At 45.7% G+C, this 8870-nt stretch overlaps 1 protein-coding gene across 2 annotated transcripts in view; it reads right to left on the minus strand.

Annotated features, from left to right (window-relative positions):
- Positions 1 to 8313, minus strand: part of TESK2 (testis associated actin remodelling kinase 2) — a 146731-nt gene extending 138418 nt beyond the window's left edge. The window contains exon 1 of one of the 2 annotated variants that reach the window (XM_078156606.1): positions 8030 to 8313. The gene's annotated coding sequence lies outside the window, so the exon portion shown is untranslated. The remainder of the gene's footprint in view (positions 1 to 8029) is intronic. The other variant, XM_020987577.2, reaches the window with a different exon arrangement.
- Between the last annotated feature and the right edge of the window lie 557 nt (positions 8314 to 8870).

The following is an 8870-nucleotide window of genomic DNA, read 5'->3' on the forward strand; positions in this document are numbered from 1 at the left end:
GCCTGTTTCACTAGTGGACGGTTCTAGCAGCACATACCTCCTTACTGATTGTGGCAGAACTTCCCAAGTAACTCCTCCCTGGCGCCACTAAATAAAGTATGCTTCATTTTTGATATTACTGTCCTTCACATGTTCGAAGACAGAAGTTATAGCTTCCCTTAGTTTTCTTTTCTTCAGATTAAACAGCCCTAATTCCTTCCTTCAAACCTCATATGATATTAAATGAACTGGATGGTCTCTGCAATTCCTTCCAATTATGAAATTTCCCAATTCAACAAAAGTGAACAAATCGGTAAAATAATTTTCCCCCTTATCTCTCCAGAATTACAGAATCTTAGAGTTGGAAGGGAGCTTAGAGCCCAGCTACTCCAACCTATGTGAACAACCAGCTCTTTTGCAATACCACCACCAAGTAGCCTCCTTTGCCTGATTCTTCCAGTGCTTGTGGAGGTTTCCCATAAGCCAAGTCTGACTCTGTGCCATAAGTGAAGGCAAATCTCCCAGTTTGGCTCTTGAACTGTGGAGCATTTCCCCAGCTGGAAACAGCTGTGTCCTCAGTCATTCTGAGGACATGCTAAGGAAGAGCCCACACCAGCCATGCTTTACTCTCTGGATTTTGCCACCATGGGCCTGGGAGTGGACCTTCCTCCTCCTTCCTCCCACCTTTTCAGTTCTCTTTTATGTGTTACCTTCCATTAGAATATAAGCTCCTCAAGAGCAGGGACTCTTTTCCTGAGCATCATGCCTGGCACAGAGTAGGCACTTAATAAATGCTTGTTGCCTTGACTTGAAATGAGGAAGTTTGACCTGGAGAAGAGAAGACCTAAGGGACAGCCATGAAAGCTGACACGTGGAAAAGGGATCAGGCCCTCAAGCTGATACAATAAGCCAGGCTCTGGGGACACCAACACAAGAAAAAACAATCCCCCAGCCCCCTCAAGGAGCTTGCATTCCAATGAAAGATAAGCATATATACAACTTAAGGAAGTAACTTGACAGTTTGAAGGAAGAAGCACTAGCAACTGGGGAGATCAGCAAGGTCTTCCAATAGAAAACAGTTCATGAGCTTAGCCTTGAAGAAAGCTAGGGATTCTGAGAAGGATGTGCGTTCCAGACTCAAGGTGCACAGGTGGGGGAAGAGAGGGCATATAGCCTATACAAAGGCACAAGTCAGGAGATAGACTGCTAAGTCAGAAGAGCAGCAAGAAGCAACTTTGGCCAGAACAGGTGTGAAACTAAGGCAATGCATATATATTGGTATTCTGTGATGTCAATGTGAAGGTGGGCAAAGGGTAAGATGGTAAAAAATATGTTGGAAAACAGAGATCAGACTAATACTACACCATTGGTGGAGCCCTAGATCGGTCCAAATGGTCTAGAAAATAATTTGGAATTATTCCAGGAAAATGATTAAAGAGATCAGGTTACTGGGCATATACTAAAAAGAGGTCAAAGATTTCCTCTAGCAAATACATGGGGAAAGGCCCCATCTAAAACAAACTATTTATCGCAATGCTTTAGTGGAGGCAAAACTGGAAACAAAGTGGTGCCCACTGATTTGGAAATGGCAGACAGGAATAGATGGGGAACGACTGGCTCCCAACAGGAGGGGCATCTGTGTGCCTCTGCAACACCTCCAATCTGACCTTTCAACAATTCAATTCAAGCGTTTATTAAACAACTGCTAGATAGCAAATACAGGGCTAGGTAGAAGAGATACAAAGATAAAAATAAAAGAGCCCCTGTCTTCATTGGGAGGTGAATAAAGATATAAATTCATATGCTTATCACTTCACAAAAAGTAAAACTTGCATAAACATAAAGCCACTGCCACAACAAGGCCAAAACAATCCAGCAACTGCCACTACTTGAGATGAAACTGAGGAGAGCGACTGAAACATGCATAAGAAATCATGCTGAGGCAACACCATTCTGAAAGAATTCAGGGGCTGATTTTACAGAAGTCTGGAAGAGACCAAAGAGTTTCAAAAACTCATGCCCAGTCTCATCCAAAATATCAGTCAGCAGGACATCAATAATTACCAACCATCATTCTATAATATCTTTATGAAAAGGCTCTATTTTTTGTCAAAGGTGTCCTTAATGAAAATATGACAAAGCTTCCCAAGCAACCTTTAAAGCAGGCCATATCCTCACAGTCAGAATGAATGGTACAAAGAACACAAGATCTCAGTGCATTTAGTTGTTGTGTGTATAAAAAAAGTATTTGACTCAGTAAAGCAAAACACAGCATTCAAGGTTCCCTGTCCACAAGGAATCTTGCAAATCTAAGCTCACACAAAGAATACAAGGCAGCACAATTTAGCAGAAAGAGCCTTGACACTTCCTACTAAGTCGGAGACCCTAAGCTCAAATTCTACCTCTGAAACTCTCTGGTTGCCTTCAGACAAGTCACTGAACCTCCCTGGGCTTCAGTTTCCTTATTTGTCAAATGAAGAGACTAATTTAGATGGCCACTGAGGTCCATTCCAATTCTAGTGTTATGATCCTATGATTTCTTAACAGATGCACCTGAGGTAATTTTGTTCACTCAAAGCCACGCTCTCTCCCTCCCTTTCCTCCCTCAGAGGACAAACAATTTGATAGAGGTTATACGCTTTTAACATATAATAGCTATTTGACCATGGATGATAAATCACAACACTCTCTACTTTGATTAAATCACAGGTCTTTGACACTAGGGGGTCAATCAGAGATTTGACTGAGAATAAATAAGAAGGAATTTATCTTAGTGACAATATTAAAAAAAAAATCAGTAGTAAGATACAACCGAAGTTTAAGAGTAAAGAAGAAATCAGCCAACCCCTAAACTACTATGTGCTAGGCACTGTGCAAAGCACTGGAGGTACAAAGAGTTTGTAAAAGATAGTCCGTACCCTCAAGGAACTTACAATCTAAGAGAGGAGACAACACAAAAACAAATATACATAAATCAAGCACATGCAGGATAAATAGGAAATAATTAAAAGAAGAAAGGAATAAATATGACACTAAGATTCTATGCTTAGAGATCAGATAATATGAACTCATAGTATCAGAAAAGTTGAACCACTTATTTACAGCATACTAAAAATTACTTTAGGGGCAGCTAGGCAGCACAATGAATAGTCAGGAAGACCTGAGTTCAAATGTGGCCTCAGACACATAACACTCACTAGCTGTGTGACTCTGGGCAAGTCACTTAACCCCAATTGCCTCACCAAAAAAAATTATTTTAAAGTTCAAATTAGCATATAAAATGAGGCAACTAGGTGGAGCAGTGGATAGAGCACCTGACATGGAGTCAGGAAAATCTAAACTCAAATCCACCCTCAGACATTTACTGGCTGTGTGACTAAAGTCAAGTCATTCAATAAACTGAAGATAACAAGAGCACCTACCTCCCAAAGATGCTGTGAGAATAAAATGAGATATCTGTAAAGGGCTTTGCAAATCTTAAAGTGCTACATAAATGCTTAGCTATTTTGTTTTGTCCAAGGCACAAAAAGAACAAAATTACTTTGATATAATACTTTACCACTGGTCTCTGTGACATGGGAGAGGAGAATTCTCTAAGTTAGAGAAGATAGAGAATGATGCTTCTAGACTATAAATTTCACAGACCGTAATCTAAGAGAAATTGGATTAAGTAGTCACTTCATTAAACTCACTGTTTAACCCTACTTGCCATCAAGAAACAAAATGCCAAAACCCAGGCCATTAAGAAAGAAGTGAGAATAACTAGCCTCAGATGTGAGCTGAAATAGTTAAATTTATTCAATATGCAATTGTAACAAAATTAATGTAAATAAGGCCAGAAATTTTTTTTTAATGGGGCTTGCATGGCTATGAGTAATGAAATGAAATTTCTCAAATTGGTATCTCTCTTGAGGTGTTAAAATGACTTATCATACACTGTAACATACTGCACATTCCTAGAGAGACACTATAAAAGTATATAACGCTGACAGAGAGGAATCTAAGAAATGTTTACTAGAATATGAAATGAGGAAGAGATTTATTCCTAAGGGCTCATTCTGCTGATTTGTCATTTTTCCAGTTCACCAGAAGATTAACAAAGCAGTTTCACTCCACCACTGTTTTTTTTTCCCTAAGCAGCTTGAAGGTCAGTGGATTTTTTATTTTCTGTGTGCCCAGGAAATCAGATTAAAGCCACAGGGATTCACAAATTTTCTCTCTGAGAAGCTCAGCCACTAGTTACTACAAAACTAGGTAAACCTACTTCCAACATGTATTGCAAATCCACGTGTGCAAGATCTCTCCTTTTAAAAAAAAAAAAACAATAAGCTGTCACTTTGACAGTCAAAAGTCAAAGAGTTTACTAGAGATGGAAAATAAGGCAGACTAAAGCAGGTTCTCCTGTTAAACACATACAAGAGCACAGCAGTAAGAACTTCAAGTCCAAAACTGTTTCACGATTCCTACAATTCCAGGCTTTGAAAGATTCTGTGACCAGAGCAAAAATTGACCACAAGGTCATGCTACCCCCCTCGTTGGTGGCCATGTTATCAGCTACTTTAAAAACGTACACACTCAGTTACCAAGCATTTTGAAATAGGAGCACACAGAACGAAGTACATGAGTCTCTCTTAAAAAACCTCTGTTGGTTTTCCACGTCATAGCAAGTTCTTTCATGCCACCCCAGAATTAGTAGTTTTGTTAGCTTTGGAAGAGAAAGATGACAAGAACTCATTCTAGGAAGGAATGGCTAATAACACTTTGGTGGTGGTGGTGGTGGTGATGGTGGTGTTCCATGGTTTCATCATGTCCCAGTCTTCGTGACCCCATTTGAGGTTTTCTTGGCAGAGATACTGGAGAGGTTTGTCATATCCTTCTGTAGCTCATTTTACAGATGAGGAAACTGAGGCAAACAGGTTTAAGCGACTTGTCCAGGGTCACCCAGCTAGTTAAGTGTCTGAGGCCAGATTTGAACTCATGAAGATGAGTCTTCCTGACTCCAGGATTGGGGCTCTATTATCCACTGCAAAACCTAGCCAGCCCATTAACTCCTTACAGAACTGTTTATGGTTTTCCATGTACTTTTATCTCATGCAATTTATACAAGAGCACTATATGGCCCACAGGGCACAGGTCATCGATCCCCATTTTACAGACTAGGGAATTGCAGTTCAGAGATGAGGGAGGTTACCCAGTGCGTAGTACTGACACAACAAGGCACCCAAGTCTAACTACTAGTCTAGAGCTCTTTTTACTCCACATGTCGTGGCTTCTCAGACACCTTAAGGGATGGAAGGATCAACATTCTTTTTTTTTTAATTAATTTATTTTTAGTTTTCAACACTCACTTCCATAAGCTTTTAAATTTTAAATTTTCTCCACCTCCCTCTCCAAGACAGCGTGCAATCTGATATAGGCTCTATATACACATTCGTATTAAACATCTTTTCACATTCGTCATGTTGTAAATAAGAATTAGAACCAATAGAAGGAATCACAAGAAAGAAGAAACAAAACAAAAGAGAAAAAAAAAGAGCAAATAGTATGCTTCAATCTGCATTCTAACTCCATAGTTCTTTCTCTGGATGTGGATAGCATTTTCCATCATGAGACTTGTGGAGATGGTTTAGAGAAGGATCAACATTCTTGAAAGGAAGCTTCCCCAACTGCTGAACCACAGTACCCTGTGAATGCTAAGCAGAAACCACACTACCTAGGAAGACATACACAGTGAGAACCACAAGGTATATAACACCAAAACTTGCAGCACCACTCACACTGTCCAGTCTGGAAGAGAAAAATAATATGCCTGCCACAGCCTCCTTGAATTTCACAAATACCTAATAAGCTCCTACTATGTACCAAGTGCTACGTACACTAGACACTGGAAATGCCAGAGGTCCCCATGAAAGCCCTTATCTTGGGTTATAATCCAATGTAACATTCACCAAATGGCATATAATAAGAATATAATGCTTATAAAACAAATACTTTCCCAAGGAAAGCAGAGAAGATTTTTCTGTATCTGCGTGAAACAAGTTCTAGACAAGGTAAACATAGTCTAGGGACAAGACTTCTCTTTCTACATGACACTAAACCCAAAATCCTAATGGGGATCCTGAAGGTATGCCCACAGTTCGGTCACCTTCCTCCAACAGAAGTGGGTATCCTGGCAAGCAGCAAAGAGGCCCTAGTCACACCACTCTAAATGTGCCTAAGTCAGAAAAATGACAGGACGTCACCCTTGCACAGCATCCAGCTCTTAAAGACTGCAACAGAGATGCCCAGGCCCCTCGGCCAACTCCAACTTCTCAGCAAAGACTGTAGGAATCAGAAGAAAGAACAGACCCACTCTGACTCTAAGCCCCTTCTTCACAGGTGACTGAGGCTATATGACACCAGCCGGCCTAACATCAGCCCACGTCACTGGGACCAGTGATCCTCAGAGGACATCCATGCCACAGTCTATCTATCCCACCCTCCTCTTCATGCAATCAGCTGAAGCCAACGTCAAGTACTCTGGGCTTCCCTGTCTCCCCAGCCTCTGCTTCCTCCCTGAAGATGATCGTCCCAAAGTAAGGCCACCCTCCAAGAGGCAGTTCAGGTGTTACCTCCTCTTCTTCAGCAGACAGATTTCTGCCTTTTTTTCCTATCAGCTCTTGCCTTTGCCCCCACCACACTCTAATACTAGTTATCTGCGTGCATTTCATCTCCCCGGCCTCCATCAGCTTCTTCAGAGCAAGGGCTTACCCCATTTTGCATCTAGGAATGCCCTAGGATCAGCAGTCCCTTTTACAGAGTAGCTAGAAGAATTCGATTAAACAAGATCCCCTAAGGGGCCAAAGTTTAAAAAGGGAATCTCCACCACAATCTGGGTGGAAAGAAGGACTCAGGGAGAGAGAGGAATTCCCCAAGCTAAAATGGGAGGGAGTTGCAGTCCAAAAGGCAAGAATCTCCAGAGAAAGGGCAGATCTCAGAATCGTGGAAATGTAAGGATGAGAATGCCTGGGGTAGGAAATTCTAGAAGGCTGGAGGGGTGGGGGAAGAACACTTGGGCAGATGCTTCCTAATCAAGCATCCTGAGAATGGGGAAACACAAGTGAGATCCCAGATCTAAGAGACAACAAAGAGACGATAACCCAGAGAACAGGCATGGAACCCCTAGCCCAGGGTGCAAGGAAAACCAAGGGGTCTCCCAAAGATACCTCAGGGGAAGTAGAGGGCCTTGGGGATAGAAAGGGGGCATCCTAGGATGAAATGAAGGAGTTAGGGAGAAGGGGGAAAATAACGTGGCAATGGGGGGAAGTTCCTGAGAACTAAGGGGAGATGAAGGACTAAAGGAAGTTGCAGCATCCGTGAGGTTACGGGGGGAGGGGAAACTTTCAGATGAGAGAAAAGGTAAGAACTGGGGGAGGGGCAGGCCCCCGAGACGTAGTTCGGAGGGTCTGAGAGGAGGGGAGCTTCAGAGGAAGGGAGCTGGGATGAGAGATCTGGGAGGTGAGACACAGGGGGAGGGGGTGGTCAGGTTGAGAGTGAGAAATGGGGGGGGTGACCAGGGAAGACTCTGAGCCGAGAGGGAAGACCCTGTGAGTTGGGGGGAGGGGAGTCCCCCTCCTCTTTAGTATTCCGGGGGTGCAAAGAGAGGGATGTGGGAAGAGGCACAGCCAGGGGGAAGGAGGGGAAGGGGGCGAAGGGGGAATCCCCGGGCCGGGTCCTGAGGGGGAGGGAAGGAGGTTCTAGGGGAGGGGAGAAGGACGCCCTCTTCCCCGCCCCCAACAGAGGGAAGAACCTGAGGGCGGGGCGTGGGGAGGAGGGAGGCCTCGGGCAGACACCAACACCCCCGAGGGGGCGGGTCGTGAGGGGGAAGGGAGGGGACCCTAAGGGAGTGGCGGAGACCCCACACACTCACGCCAGGGGGAAGAACCTGAGGGCGGGGAGGGGGCGGGGCCCTGGCCGGAGGACCACCCCCCCAGGCGGTAGGCCCTGAGGCAGGGCGGTCAAGGGGGCGGGGCCTGAGGGGAGGAGGGGCGGGAGACCCCGGGCCGCTCACCTGACGCTGTGGTGGTGCCGGAGCGAGGCCTGACTGCTCGGGCGAAGAACTCATAGTCCTCAGCCCCCGGCCGCGGCGGCGGCGGCCCGAGTCCCTGGCACGGGCACTGGGGGACGCTGCGGGCCGAGAGGCGAAGGCCATGTCCCTGTCCCCGTCGCTGTTCCTGTCCCCGGGGCCGGAGCCAGGCCGCTGCCCCTCCTGGGGCCGCGTCCTCGAGGCTCAGCAGCCGTGAACCACTGAGGTGCCCTCCCCGCCGGCCACCGGGATGTGAGGACGGGGGCGGGGCCTCAGCCCCTCCCCTCCAACCCCCCCCCACACTCGCTCCCCTCCCCCGGGCTAGCCAACCCGCGGCTGCCCTCTCGGATCCCGGACGCCGCATTGGTCTGTGCGCCCACGTGGCCCGGAGGGCCGAACGAGGAGGCTTAGAACCAATGAGCAGCCGAGAACGTCGACTCCGACAGACTTCCGGACCAATAGGCAAGAAGTCGAGGCGTAAACAGAGGAGGTGGGCTGAGAAGTGACTGAGGAGCTCGGCACTCCGGGACCCGCCGAACTCTCAAAGGGCGGGAGTAAATACACAAGTAGACCAATAAACTTTGGGGGACCTACTAATTGATGCTTCACAAGGCCAATTAGCGAAGCGGAGCGGGGAATACGATTTCTAAGACTCTATTGAGTAAATTTAGGTGAAAGCAGGGAGCCAGCAGGCTCTGGAGGGAGTCGAATTTTCCTGGCACGCCCCCAGCCCGGGCCGAACGTGAAGGAGCTCTAGGACCTTAGAATGAATGGATGGCAAAAAAGCGGTTACTATGTGCCGAAACCTGTGCAAAACGGGAAAGAT

Source organism: Phascolarctos cinereus, unplaced genomic scaffold (assembly GCF_003287225.1).
Source record: "Phascolarctos cinereus isolate Bilbo 61053 unplaced genomic scaffold, phaCin_HiC Scaffold_5;HRSCAF=322, whole genome shotgun sequence".
NCBI lineage: Eukaryota > Metazoa > Chordata > Mammalia > Diprotodontia > Phascolarctidae > Phascolarctos > Phascolarctos cinereus.